We start from the raw sequence: 15,280 nt of genomic DNA, 5'->3' as shown, positions 1-15,280 counted from the left end.
AATCCGGCCCGGGCCCCTTGAGTTATTCCACTTGCTTATTATCTCTTGTACCGATTACAAATTGATATCCAGTTGGTCCCACCTAATGTTCTTTGTTAACCTAGTGGTCTGTTTCAGTTGGTCCGGATCATAAAGTTTGGAAACATTTGTTATCCATATTCAAGGTGGGATCGGGTTCAGTACCAGTGCGTTGTGTGGTGCATCCAGCCCGTTGATCACAGTCCATAATTCAGCTGAGTTTTTAGTTCTTATGGTCTGAAGCAGGACTTCCGAGTCATGTTGTATTCACCTTTTTTTGTGAAGTTTTTGGCAGTTTCGATATTGTTGTTTCAGACTATGAATCTTGAGTTTGGCCTGCAACGTTCCTTGCTTCTTTAGGATTCATATATGATGGTTATAGGTCTTCTTTTTTTCAGAAACATCTGAATCAAAGGAGTGGCGATGATAAATTGTAGGCTTGATCTTGCTCCCTTCCTTTAGTCGATTCAAAGACCTGAACCAACCTGATGCAGTTAATCGTTTGATTTCCCACTTGTGTACTAATTTGGGACACGGTCCGTTCCAGGTTCCTTATTAGGCCTGCGATATTACTAGGTCGAATCCTCAGTCTGTTACAGTCTGGAGCCACGTCTTGGTCTGTCATGTGTTTGGGGTCAACAATCGGATTTTGGGCAATCCAAGTCAAGCTTAAGAGGTTATGATCGCTCGAGGGTTTCTCTACTATGCACAGTGACTGCACTGCCATGCTCCTATTTCGAGAAACACAGATGTAATCAATGATTTGCCCAATCCCATTTCCTTTACAGGTCGTTTTCCCTGGCATATCTCCTTTGATATTGCCATTTAAAAATCAAGATATCTCTTTAAGTAATGGAGTTAAGCCAAAGCTGGCCCTTTTTCCTGTAGTCTGTTGTTCTCACAAGATCTTATTCGATTTCTCGCCTGGCGTTATCATACCAGTGGGAGTTGAGATCTCCACACAAAAGGAAGTGGAGATCTCTCAATTTTTCTCCCTGATTATCAATGAGGCCTACTATCTGGTCTGGAAAGTTATTTCGAGCCGGAATGTTAGGATTCCAATATAAATTTATTCGACATAGTCTTCTCTGGGGTTGTTGTTCCAGCTGGTACTCAGACCGCAAAGAGTTGGATGTATGGGCTAGGGTTCAACTCCTGTAGTAAGTGGAATTGCAGTTGGTTGTTGACGGCTATTAATAGACCAGACATGGGTCTTCCTCTTAGATTTTTAATGGCCGAGTTTAAGTAGATCGTATAGCCATCTAAAATTGGAGGATCTCTGAGCCATGTTTTCATCAAAAAAATTAGATCAAAGTTTCTTGTTGTCAGATCTTAATCAACAAACGGGTGCAAGAATCCCCTTGTGTTCCAGCTTGCAAGCACAAACTGCCTCGGCCCTTGATTTTCTTGGCATTATAGTTTACTTATGTTTTCAGCTAATAGCCCTGCCAGCCATTTCCAGTTCTCTTCCAGTAGTTGGCTTCTCTTTCTCACTATGTCCACGTCTATCAGATATCCAAGAGGTGCTGGGTCTTTTTTCATTATCTCTGATAGCATACTGTGAAATCTTGTCTTCATATTCAAACCTCACACTTCTTGGTAGCATGGGTTTCCTGGTAATTTTCGTGGGTTTCCCTTGGACCTCCACTTCATGCTCTGTTAGATCAAAACCCATGGGCCGCAATCAATGTGCCTCTTCCATGAGTAGGTGTTTTATCAGTGGGATCGCTGGATGGACAATGACCTTGTCCATCCTCTCCTCCTCTGGAAACTCAACTGTAGTCCGGTTGTCTAATGTTGGGGATCTCAAGCAAAGCACATGATGAAATAATCGGATCACGTTGGCTCAGTTAAGGAGAAGTCTATCATTCTGGGAAATTATTCTTTCCAGGGCCAAACATGTAATACATTTAGCTTGTCTTACATTCTTAATTTCTTGTTGTTTTTCATGCAATTTTTGATTAAAGGGCTCACTCAGTCTTCTTTGTTCCCTTGGTCTTGTCCTAGGCTTAAGTATCCTTATAGGCAAAATCATATATGTTATCCTTGTGCGTAATACAAGGTTGTTCTTCTCGGTACAGGACTTTTATATGGACCCTTTGGTCTTCCTGAGTAGTCTTCCCGTCTTTTTAACTTGTGTTTCGACTGTTGGATTCTCAAGTTGCGTAGTAGTGTTATCGTCATCGTACAACCTTTGGGTGATCTTCTTGGTCCTATCTGTGTTGTGACCCCCGAAGTTTAGCGACCCTTTCTGTTTAATTGACTGTCTGGTCAATGCCATGACCTTGCATTTCTGTGCACCCTTAGTATTCCTGACAAACGGTACTGTCCCTAAGGGCGCCAAGCCTCCGTCAGCTGTCAGACGTCTACTAGATTTCTCATTAGACTCTCGTATCGTTTGTATTTTTCCCATGGATGCCGCAGCTTGAGGTCCTAGTTGTTTTAGGGCTTTCAGACCAATCAGTATCTTTGACCATCTTGTGTTCAGGCCCAGAGGTCAGTCCGAATCACTCTCTGAAGTTGCAAGGGCGTATGTTGGCTGTTCCTGTTAAGAGCCACCATCCTCATCGGGCTCGTACTCTGAGATGGTGTAAGTCGATAAATCCATCAAATCAACTGGTGCCTTGTCCTGTTTCTCCTCAGGATGGCATGTGGGTAAGGCTATCTCCTCATGTTGTTTATGGGAGGAGTTGGTGTTTCCTAGTGAGCTCGAGTTCTCAATCATCTCAATCTGTGAGCAGGTCGACTTGTTTGGCAAGGTGATGTTACTGATAAATGCTCTGCTTCCGTTAGTTTTACGCTTCTCCTGAAGAAATCTAAACATCTAAATCCTCATCTTCTGACTCTAATCCCTGATGAATTCCAGTCTGTTCCGTCACAATTTTAGCGTTATCAAGTATGCGCAAGTCACATGCCCTTGGTCATTGAGAGACTGCTAGATCTTTGTCTGGAGTAATCGATGTTATCTCAGTTGAGTCGTAGTTAATGATTTGCAATAGTGTAGTTTGTGTGCAAAACTTGCTTTGTTGTCAGTTGAGGATTCCAAGTTGGGGGTTCCTTTTGATGGTCCATCTTTGACTTCACAGAAGTATTGCCAGTAAACCTGTGTGGTTATGTTTGCGTTGCCGACTTTGTAGATTGTTTGTTAATCGGATCTGCTGAGTTTTGCATTTCCTTTGGATCAAATCCTCTAGACAATCTTCCGGCTCGTTTCTCCTTTATAATTGGGTCTAGAATTTTATGGAGTAAATTCAAGACTCTTGCTGAGCTGCTGTCCAAGTTGTTTTGGACACCTGTAATGAAGCCCTCGACAAACACCACCTTAGAGTGTAACATGGCTAGCATGGTGGTTTGATCCTTTAACTGATCTCCCATCTGCTCATATAGTTTCATGATTGGGGTCATTACGGCTGTCAAAAGTTGAGAACACTTGGAAGTAGAGCTCTTTGTGTGTTCCTTGGTCACCCCTATGAGGTTCTGTCGGGTCAACTTCTGCCGTTTGTGATGCTGTAGAGGCAGTTCCTGCTGATCTCTCACTTGGCTCCTATGCTTTGTCAGTGCTCTCTGCCGTCTGACTTTTTATAATTAGTTTTCCATTGAGGTGTGATGCTGTCACACCTAATTGATTTCGTTTGGCTGTTGCGGTCCATGTGCATTCTTCCTCTACTGGTATTCGCTGTTCCTCGTCCATCAATGGCTTTGGTGCGACAGATGAACACGCCTTCCCCCTTATCTGCAACACTGAACCGCCCCTTGCTACTGAGGGACGTCTCCACAGGTAATCAGCCGCTGTTTCCACCACCAAAGATGTCTCCAGTAAGAGCTGGTCTGAAATGTTGCCCTCCCCATTGCCAGTGTCCTTACGGGGCCCAGGAGTATTTGACGCAGAACCTCAGCGTTCCCTGTTTCAACTCCTGGTATGAAAAATAGTCTTTGAGTCGTCTTTTGGTTTTAACCCTCTTGGATTCCAAGTGTTTCTAACAGTTTGGGTTTCCGGCGTTTGTCACTTAGCCAGGGTTTCGTTATCATAGGAGCCTTTAGTAAATAATGATTTCCGATTGCTCCTCCTTTATTCAAATGCTGCAATGAAATTGGTATCTGATGTAACCAGTGATGGAATGCTCGAGGTCCTGCCTTAGGGGCCTTCAGGAGCTCTAAAGGTAAAGTAATGTTTGCAGGACTTACAGAACTTGAAGCATCTCTGGTGGTTACAGGGGGTTCATTGAGGGCAATTCCCTCATCTAACAATTCAATCTGTAAGTCTTTCAATACTTCCGTGTTGGGGTCAGCCGAGTTAGCAGATGTTACCCTTGTCATTAAAGTAACACCATAGCATTCACACCCCAGCTAACATATAGATTTGCACCCCAGTACCAACCCATACATGACTAGGCCAGCCCCAACACGCAGATGACTAGGCCAGCCCCAACATGCAGATGACTAGGCCAGCCCCAACACGCAGATGACTAGGCCAGCCCCAACACGCAGATGACTAGGCCAGCCCCAACACGCAGATGACTAGGCCAGCCCCAACACACAGATGACTAGGCCAGCCCAAACACACAGATGACCCGACCAGGCCATTTGGGTATTGGGTTTTAAGAGGCAAATGGGGGATACCATGTCTCATCCAATAAATTAATGATATAGCCCTGGCAGTTGTCTCCTTCCATGTGATGCACCCTCACGTAGTCGCTCCCAGGGTCCGGATCAGGTAGCAGCTGCCGTTCCCTGGCCACATGGAAGGAGGTTACCGCTGGCGAATCCATTAGGACTCCATTGGATTCATCACAGGTCCCAATAGCTCTCCAATGTGATGACTGACAAACGGGCATTCCATGATTAATCCCAAAATGACACAGACAACTGCATCCCTAATTATTTAACAAAGGGTACCCAACAGGCAAAAGCATTGGCAGTCCAAGAAGAAAATTAATGTAATTTTGGGATATGGTAACGCATATGAAATCATGCACCCTCAACCAATATCTTATGAAGCTATTAATATGTCAGAAGACCTTGATGACTTTGAAACAGCAATGGTGAAAGTGGCTTCTTACAAACTCAATTACTTTTCTGGCTTACTTTAGTCTGGATATCATTCTGGAGTTTGATGCCCCTTCTTCTTACCCTGTTGCGTTATGTCTTAACTTCCTTGCACTCCATCTCAAGCTTCAGGTTTCTTTCCTTAAAAGTAATTATACCCCTCTTAAAACTATTATTTTTATGTACAAAAAGTAAATCCTGATGAGGAACCTTTCTCCAAGGGACACTTATCAAAATGGACCTCAGCGCCCTAAGATCTATTGCAAAGATATTTTGTGTCGCATGAGTTGCGCAACAGCGGAGAAAATGTGGCTCCTCCACTCCGCTTTATGAATCAAAAAAGAAAAAGGTTGTTGCACTCTCTCTTTCATGCGCCAACTTAAACCAAGAAAACTCCACTCAATTGGAATATAGAAATACATTTCTGTATTGGTGCGGGTAAGTGCCCTTTGTGATGACACGTGTTTCAATGGACCACGCTGTCTTTTTCAAATCGGGGCCAATACTATAAATTGCTTAATTTGGAACGTTGCTTTTCAGCTTAACAAAAAGACACGTGTTTCAACGGTTACGCCGTCTTTTTCAAATCAGGGCTAATTGGTTAAAAATGATACAATATAAATAAAAATAAAAAGTTGAAGTCCAAAAAAAACCCATTCAATGTGTCAAGTGTAGCACAGACAGAGGGTGGGAAATGGGAAGGATTGATTGGGACGAACAGTGTGAAATTAAGCATCAAAACAGAAATTGATTCATTGTATAATGCCATTCAATAAACAAATTGGAGACAAAAGTGGGATAGGAATGGAAAAGGGTTTGGTTGGAGAGAAAAAAAACCCAAATAAGATGCCATGAGTTCATTTGCCTCTGAAAACGTGAATTTGCAAATTGAATATGAAATCGTTTTTGGAATAAATAAATCTTACCCAATATTATAAGTTGCTTAATTTGGAACATTGCTTTTCAGATTAACAAAAAGATTCACGGGATCAATCCCAGCCTGCCAAACAATATTCGGGTTATTAGATTCTGTATTGGCACATCTGTTAGCTTATGGCTATCTAGTTAGTGTTCTAAGAGGTATGGTTACGTTCATAGAGAATGTAATTGACCGGTTAAATAAATCATGTTTATCTTTTAATATGATCAAGTATCTCCGTTCCATTATGTCTTCTTGTGAATACAGAGACAAAGCACATCTTTCGTGCTCCTAACAAACGAAAGAGTAAAGAATTACGGGTGTCTGAATCAGTAGTTGTACCATTCAATCTAACAACGAGCTGCTTAGAGAGTGCGCTTCTATATCTTCTTGTGCTACGTGTGCTCATTAGATCGGTCTTCTCCCATGCCGTGCGGGCTGGGACAGCAAGATAATCCCTTAAGCGTGTCTTACGTCTGCAGTACCGCATTAACACCTCTGTACGATTCTGTCCGTGTTCATGGAAGAATCCAAAATGGTGGCTTTAAAAGGTTGTTGATGTGGTTGTCACAGCAACCGCAATGGTCCTTTGTTAGTTACTAATATGAGCGCCATCTTTTAGTGTTGTGTAAACATGCCGCCTATTATCCATGTTTACGTGTGATCTTGCTTTTAGAATAATACAGATTACATAACATGCATTCAAGGTATTTGTGAAGTAAAGATAAGAAATGTCACCAAAATATAAAGCAAATCTGATTCAGATTGAGGAACTATTATCCCGGACGTTAATGTTCTGGATGGATAAAATAAGATTGAAAATATGTTGAATTAAATCTGTTGCTTACAAAGTATATCTTGTGTTATTAAATCAGATTAAGATACAGATAGACTAAATAGAAAAATAAAAGAATGTAAGGTAATTATGTATTACAGAATAAAGAGAGAGTGAACCAATGTTAAGAAATATATCTTCCTGTCCATATATGCAATTGTCTATTGAGTTTCAAATACTAACATTCTGAGCTGTTAATTGGAATGCAGGGTAATCTTGTTATACGTTAACTTTGTGATAAATATCTAGCAAAAGATACCTAGCAAAAAATGCATAGCTTATGCAAAATTCAAATGTCTCATAAGAAGGACATCTCATTGTCTGAGTTCAGACCTCCATCTACTGTCCGGAATCTGCATATTAATTTCGCCTCCTCTTGTCTCAGTTTCTTCTCTTGATCACCTCCTCTTGGTCCAAGTGTTACTTTTTTGAGACCCAACTATGTAATGTCTTGTCTGTTGCTTAATTGATGTTGTCTTTGCCAGTGAGCTGCCAGTGGTAAATTAGTGTTTTGACTGCCAATGCGTGTTCACGGATTCTGATTCTCATTTCTCTAATAGTGCTCCCAATGTACATCTTTTTACATTGACAAATAATTGCGTACACCACAAATTTAGTTCTGCAATTAATAAAGTCAGTGATTTTGTACTTGGTGACAAAGGAATCTTCAAAAATCTCAGTATTACACATTGCATATTGGCACATGGAGCATGAACTGCATTTCCGAAAACCCGCAGGCAATTGTGGTAACCATGAAGTTGACTCTACATGTTTTTCTTCGGATAAAAATGAAGGACTGAGGATATTTCTCAAAGTTCTTGCTCTTTTAAATGTCACAGAAGGGTTTTCATCAATATAAATTTGGATATGTGGATCCAATTTTAAGAGTTCCCAATTCTTTTTAAGGATCTTCCTTATTACAGAGTTGTTAGCACAATAAGTTGTAATGAATCTGATCCGTTCTGGCTTGTTTTGATTTAGTCTACTAGAGATAAGTGTATTCTCTCTGTTAAATCCCCTTGCTTTTACGCGTGCTTTAGCAATATTCTTTGTGGCATATCCTCTGGCTAGAAAACGGGTTGTAAGTAGTTTACACTCCTGATCAAAGGCTGCTTTTGCCGAACAGTTCCTTCAAGCTCATATGAATTCCCCTTTAGGGATGTTTTTAATTACGGGATTGTGATGACAACTCGTCGCAAACAAAGTTGAGTTTGCCTCTGTTGGTTTCCTGTATGTTTTGGTCATAAGCTCGTTTTCTTCTATGTAAATTGTTAGGTCTAGGAAATTGACTTCTAATATGCTGGATTTTCCAGTAAATTGTATTCCTAAGGTGTTTTGATTTGCTCATAGCTTAAATTCTTGCAGCTGGTCGTCATTGCCCTTCCAGATGAAATAAACGTCATCTATATATCGGTTCCATAAAAATTCAATTTGCATATTCATGTTTTCAGAGACAAATGAACTCATGGCATCTTATTTGTTTTTTTTTTTTTTTTTTTTCTCTCCAACCAAACCCTTTTCCATTCCTATCCCGCTTTTGTCTCCAATTTGTTTATTGAATGGCATTATACAATCAATCAATTTCTGTTTTGATGCTTAATGTCACACTGTTAATTCCAATCAATCCTTCCCATTTCCCACCCTCTCTGTCTGTGCTACACTTGACACATTGAATGTTTTCTTTTTTTTTGGGACTTGAACTTTTTTATTTTTATTTGTATTGTATCATTTTTAACCAGTTAGCCCTGATTTGAAAAAGACGGCGTGGTTCGTTGAACCACGTGTCATCACAAAGGGCACTTACCCGCACCAATACAGAAATGTATTTCTATATTCCAATTGAGTGGAGTTTTAGGTTGGCGCATGAAAGAGAGAGTGCAACAACCTTTTTCTTTTTTATTATTTTTATGTGTTTATTGGTGATATTGTTTCAGATTCATCACATAGTAAAACAGTCATTAACAGTGTGATTAAACTGTTCAACCAGTGTACTTAAACTAAACGTTTCTAACGTACCCAGTGCTTGTATGTCTAAAACAAATGATGATGGTTATTAGTGAGTGTCGTGACAGAACTAGTGCATACCAAGTAGGTATTCCGCCTGGTTACATTTATGGGGAAGTCCATGGTCTATGTATTCTTTGTATTTAATGGTGAGAGGTAAAAAGGAAAGTATGAAAAAGCAATTGTAAAGCATTCAGGGTGGTTTATCATCAGATACATAAAAGACAGAATCAATAAGGGCTTTCCAGGCCTCTAGGTTCGCAGCCATATCTTCATCCTGTGCCCATACCACACTGATACATGCTTTTGTTTCGGGCCTCGCACCAAGGTGCAACTTCCCTGAACCATACATCAAATTGCAAGCCCCATTTTTTAATTTCCATGACATTACCAACCATCTTTTGGCTAGTATACATGCTAAGTCCATGAATTTAGTAACCTGTTTGTGTTTACGCAATCTAGGGTATATATCCAAGAGGCATTCAAGCGGGGTCCAGTGGTACCTGTCAATTCCTGCATCTTCGCAGGTTTGTTTAATTCGAGACCTGAAGTGCTGTACCACCGTGCATGTCCGCAGCATATGCATAAAATGGGCCATGTCTTGGTGGCACCAGGGGTAGGTGTAAAGTGCACCCTGTTTAAACGTAACTACTCTAGAGGGGGGGCCATATAAGTGCGACGGAGCACATTAGTTTGTATTATCCTGAATCTGGCATTACAGGATACATATTATTTTGACATAACAATTTATTGATTTTATACATCATAACAAACATTCACTTTGGAGTCATGTGTAAGTACCATTAACACTTGGACAGCCTGCACCCCTTTAACCATATGTCTACCCGACCACCCATCAGATCCCAGGGGAACCAGGTCTCAGTTCCCTTCTTCCCATTTACACCAGATCTTCTTTGCCTTCCCGGGGCATCCTCTAGCCGTGTATATATGGTGTTCCATGGCCATGCAGATATCTACATCAGCAACCCATTGTTCAAGAAGCGGGCATTCATGGGATCCCCAGAGCTTTCCAATGTTGTGTTCAATCAGCCCAGTTGCTGTAGAAAGAAATAGAAAGTTTCTCATAGCGAGTGGTAAGCCCTTCCCCATCTATTCACAACAATAGCATTGTGGGGTCCATTGGAATCTCTCTTCCCAGCACTCCTGTTAGTTTGTCTCAACATTCCTGCCAGAAGCAGTGAATTTGGGAGCATTCCCATATGATATGAATAAATGTGCCCGCTCCCACATGACGGCAGAGGCAGTTCGGGACGGTGGCCTGGTTCCACTGTTACAGCGCTACCCTATTATGGTAGACTCTATGTAAGATCTTAAATTGAATCAAACAAGTCTAGAGGAGATTGCAGTCTCATGTGGATATATCAGTGCCAGTATCGAGTCGTCTGGCTCAATGGTCCCCACATCCATTTCCCATTTTGCCCTAAGGCTAGACATTGCAAAAGTAGTTATACTATTCTATAATGTGGAAGTGACCTTAGTGGGTATGGGTTCCAAGAGAAAGTTTCGCTCCAGTGGTGTGCATTGTGGCAAGTCTGATAGTGCGGGGAGATGTGTGTGTAGGGCATGGGTGAGCTGGAAATAGTGATAGTGTTCTGTGCAAGGAAGACCGAATCTACACCGTAGGTCCTCAAAAGGAGTAATAACTCCTTCTGTAAACATGTCCCTGATCGTTACAACTCCAGCCTCCACCCAATTCGACCATACCGGCAGTTTATTTTTATTTGGAAGGGTGCCGTTCTTCAACAGGGGTTGTACTGGAGTCACTCTCCCATTCCAACCTATATGCTTATGGGTATCCCTCCATATGAATGCTGTATGTACCGCAATCATCCGGGGAGATGATCTGCTGAGGGGCTGATATAAATACATGAGTGGTGACATATCCTTTAGCCCCGTGATCTCAGCTGGAATATGTGGTAGTAGTGTAGATTGCGAGTGAGATATTCGGAGAGACCGTTGCCACCTGAATCCCCAAGTAGCGGAAGTGATTGCATTCGATACGGTATGGGCAACATAAAGGGGGCGGGGGGTGTAATATGTTCCTTTAATCAGGAAAAATATCGATTTATTCCAGTTGACTCGTAGTCTGCTGAATGTGCCATGCTGTTCTAATATTTGTGTGATAATTGGACAGGAGGGCGTGGGGTTGCTAAGGTATTTCAAAAGGTTATCAGCATATAGTGACACTTTATCTTTACTGCCCTCCGGCCATCGAAATCCCATCCACTACTCTGTCTGATGGAGCAGCGCGGCCAGAGGCTCTATAGCCATTGCAAACAGTGGGGACAGGGGACACCCCTGATGTCCACCTCCCCAAGGGGAATGTTTTGGAGAGCTATCAGTTAACCCTAACCTCCACCAGCGGTGACTCGTATACCAATTGGACCCAGTCCAGAAAAGGCTCCCCAAACCCCATCCTTCACATAATTTCCCAGAGACTCTCTCATATCACAGAATCAAAAGCTTACTCGAAGTTGATGGCTATAGTGCAAGGGGTTCACTAAGAACTGTTGTTCTCTCTAGCATCAGGTGTAATCTACGAATATTCATACGCGTCAACCTGTTTGGCACAAAGGCACACTGGTCCGCGTGAATCAAAGACGAGATCAGTGCTTGTAATCTAGTCGCAAGTACTTTGGCGAGAATTTTCATTTTGCTGTTAATTAATGAGATTGGTCTATAGGATTAACACAGTTCAAGGGGTTTATTGGGTTTGGGAATGACCACTATCGTTGCTTTATGAAGATCAGGGGAAAGAATTCCCTGGTCCCTGCAGTGGAGGAACATTTTGTGTAGGGGGGCGGGCATTTTATCACCTAACTTTTTCCATGTCTCTATGGGTAAGCCATTAGGACCCGGTGTCTTAGCCGAATGTAATTGGGAGATGGCCGTCGCAATTTCGGCTTCTGTAATGTCTGCCTCAAATTGTGTTTTCTGAGTTTCGGATAAGCAGGGGAGAGTGATGTTGTCAAGCACTGTGTAGTTTATCGGTGCCGTCGGGCCTTCATACAGTGCAGCGTAATAATCTGCGAAAGCTTCAGCAATGTTGTGGTCCGTTTGCAGCAGCCCGGTTTGTACAGTATCTATTCCCCTCACATGGCGGTGCCCCTCATCCCGTCGTTCTAGCCAGGCCAGTGTCTTGCCCTCATTATCTCCAGTTTCATAAATGGGTGTGCACATTTCTCAGTGGGCTTGTCTGGCGTTATCTAGGGCACCGTTTCGGAGGCGGTCTCTAGCTGTCAGGAAGGATCGGTGCGTTTCAGGCATTCCCACAAGTATGTGCTTTGCCTCCCATTCCCCTGCTTCCTTTTCTGCATCAGTCAACGTCTGCAGATGCAGCTTTTTTTTCGTGGATATCCAGGAGATCATTTCACCCCGGAGCATCACCTTGTACGCCTCCTAGAGCACCTCTGGGCTATCTATGGCAAAATCTATGGTTTTGAAATAGTCATTTGTCTTGTCCCGGATATGGTCAATTAATTCTGGGAAGCTGAGGTAGTAATTGCTCAGTCGCCACGAAGGGGGTGGAGCGGGTCTATTGGTCTTTATTTCTAATGTAAGGGGGTGAGTGATCTGAGATCCCCCAGGGAAGTAGGTTTGCAGTGGTCGCCCTGTGTGCATCCGTTGTCGGGAGTAAAATGTAGTCCAATCTAGACATAGAGGCATGGACCCTGGAGTGATGAGAGTAGCTGCGATCCTGTGGATGAAACTCTCGCCACACATCACTCGGGCCAAGCGCTGAGTAAAAGGCTGCCAGTTATGTGCATATTTAGGGGTTCCTCCCACGCATATGTGTACGATCTAATGTTACATCCATGACATCTTAAAGACCCCACCTTGGACACATAAATCTGGTCGATGATTTGTAAGCAGGGGTATTATGTCATCGAGCAGTTCGGCGATGAGAGGTGGAGGGGCGTATACTGCCAGTATCCCCATTGTCTCTCCCCATATTGTGCCTTGCAGCAGCACAAACCTACCTCTGGGATCTTGTTCGACCGAGGTCGGCATGAAGGGAATCCGCTTTTGAAGTAGAATGAGGACCCCCCTGGAGCCCATGGAGAAGCCTGCATGAATTGCAGTGCGGTAGTTCTACGAAAAAGGGTGCATGTTGTGCCAGTCAGGTGTCTCTGTGAGAAGGACAATGTCAGGGAATGTCTGTTGAGGAACTGGGCAAATAGACGTTGCTTAATTCCAGAACCCAGGCCATTGATGTTCCATGTGAGGAACCTAAGAGAGCTTTTATTATCCTTTGTCATTCTGGGCAGATGAAGGGTGTGTCCAATTGTCAGGTGATACACAGGAAATATCCTACCTGTATATATAGTGGAGCAGGCAAGTGAATGTATGGCTGCCTCGGCCAGGTTCATGCAAGAACAAAAACGTGAACAGAAACATAATTCCCTCCCCCCGACCCCATACTGCATCCCAACCTGAAGCATCTGTCGCCCGAACATTGACGATGGCCCTAATAACCAGCTACCAACATAAAACTAGAGCATATTATGCCCAAGAAAAGAGTCAAACAAGTAGACCGTGGTCATTTAACCAATCGAACAAGAAAAAAGGGGGGATGCGTTGAGTTACACTGCAATTGCCAAAGTCTTGGCAGCTCCACAGCCTGGCCATTATCGAGCATGAGGATTTGCCTGCCCATCAGGCCGATCATTGTCTGTGTTCAGCATCAATGCCAGTCCGGTCCTCGTCCATTGTGCTTCGCTCAGGTATTGCCCGTGAGTGCCGCTTGGTCCGGTTCTTGCGCATCCAGGAATTGTTCTGGAGGGGGTCGTCCAGGGCGAGGCCCAGATTTGTTGCCTTATTCTGTTCTGGCCCCCAGTCACCATGCAGGTGCATTTCGGCCCATTTCCAAGCCTCTTGACGATCAGTATAATGTACTGTAGTACCTTTGTGATATGTCTTCAGTTGCGCTGGGAACAGAAGGCCATATTTGACATTTATGGATTGCAAGCGTTTTTTAAATTGGTCGAAGGATTGTCTGGCGCGTTGCACTTCCCTGGTGTAATCCGGACAGAAAGCAATCTGTGATCCATTATGTGATCGATCTCTTTGCCTTGGGCATTTGTAATCATGCATTGCGGGCTCTAGAATTTAATAATCTGGCGATAACCGTGTGTGATGGCACACCTGGGATAGGCCGTCCCGATGGCATACGGTGGGCTCTTTCTATTGAAAAGAAGTTTGAGAATGTTTTGGGTGCAAACAGGTCTATCAGCCATTGCCCAAGAAAGAGCTCCATATGCGGCCCTTCTGCTTTCTCAGGCAGTCCCAGGTTGCACACATTGTTGAGCCGCGATCTGGCCTCTCCTTCATCAATGCGCTCTTCCATTGCCTTCATGCGCTCCATCACTTTTGCCATCTGTTGTCCCATGGTATAGCCCGTCCTCCGCCTCAGAGATTCGATTTCCGCTTCCCCCGTACAGAAGTACAGTTTTTGGAGGTCATGGCGGAGGAGCGATACGTCAGTGCTGATGCCATCCATTTTCTTTTCCATGGAGGAACGGGGGCTAGTTATGGCGACAATCATGTCTCTCAGAGAGAGGTTCTCTTCCATTGCCACAGTATCACCCTGAGATGCTTGGTCCGTGGTCCATCCTGCTCTGGGTGGAGGCCTTTTTTAGCTTGTCTTTGACCATGTTGTATATGCACTTAAGAAGGGTCGTACTGCTGTTTGGTGCGTGGTGACAGCGTGGGCGTCCCAGCAGTCAGACAGACGGTCAATTATTAGCAGGCATCAGTTGTGCATCTCAGGAAGTGTTCTGGCCTCTAATTGGGTGGTGCGTTGTGCATTCCACGCTCAGGCGATCTCAGGAAGGCAGGTGAGGGACCTCGTGGTCGCCTTGTTGTCCAGGTCAGAGTGCTTTTTACCCCACAGGTAGGATAGAGGAAATGCGTTTGAAGCAAGACGACATGGAGCACCATAGGTTCGATCCCCAGGTGCGCGCTTAGAAACCTCTGGGTATTAAGCGCATTATAAATAACCTATCATATCATATTGTTTGTATATAGGGAGATGAGGTGTGTCGACCCCCTAATTTGAATGCCTGCCTCAAATACACATCCAGTGGTTCTAAAGCTAGCATATAGAGCATCAGTGAAAGTGGGCATCCTTTCCGCGTTGCCCTTTGTATAGTCCATTGTCCCGATATTTGTCTACCAGACCGTACCCTAGCTGTTGGGGAAGTACATAAAAGTGTAACCCAATGAATGAAGTGCCTCCTGAAATCAAAAACCTGCAGTGCTGCAATTATCCACTCCCAGTATACTGAGTCAAAATTCTTAACAGCGTCTAACGACGCCACTCCGTAGAGTTCAGTGAAGGAATTGGTTTGATCAACTACATGTTGCAACCTACGCAGATTCAGAGTGATAATGTGCCAGGCACTAACCCACTTTGATCAATGTGTATCAGGGTAGAA

At 43.5% G+C, this 15,280-nt stretch overlaps 1 protein-coding gene across 1 annotated transcript in view; it reads left to right on the top strand.

Annotated features, from left to right (window-relative positions):
- EXOC4 (exocyst complex component 4) overlaps positions 1–15,280 on the top strand; it is a 2,700,837-nt gene that overhangs the window by 882,049 nt on the left and 1,803,508 nt on the right. The window lies entirely within an intron of this gene.

This window comes from Ambystoma mexicanum, chromosome 12 (genome assembly GCF_040938575.1).
Source record: "Ambystoma mexicanum isolate Mex_15411 chromosome 12, UKY_AmexF1_1, whole genome shotgun sequence".
Taxonomy (NCBI): Eukaryota; Metazoa; Chordata; class Amphibia; order Caudata; family Ambystomatidae; genus Ambystoma; species Ambystoma mexicanum.
The sequence above is the reverse complement of the archived record's forward strand: the minus strand, read 5'-3'. Positions and strand labels throughout refer to the sequence as shown.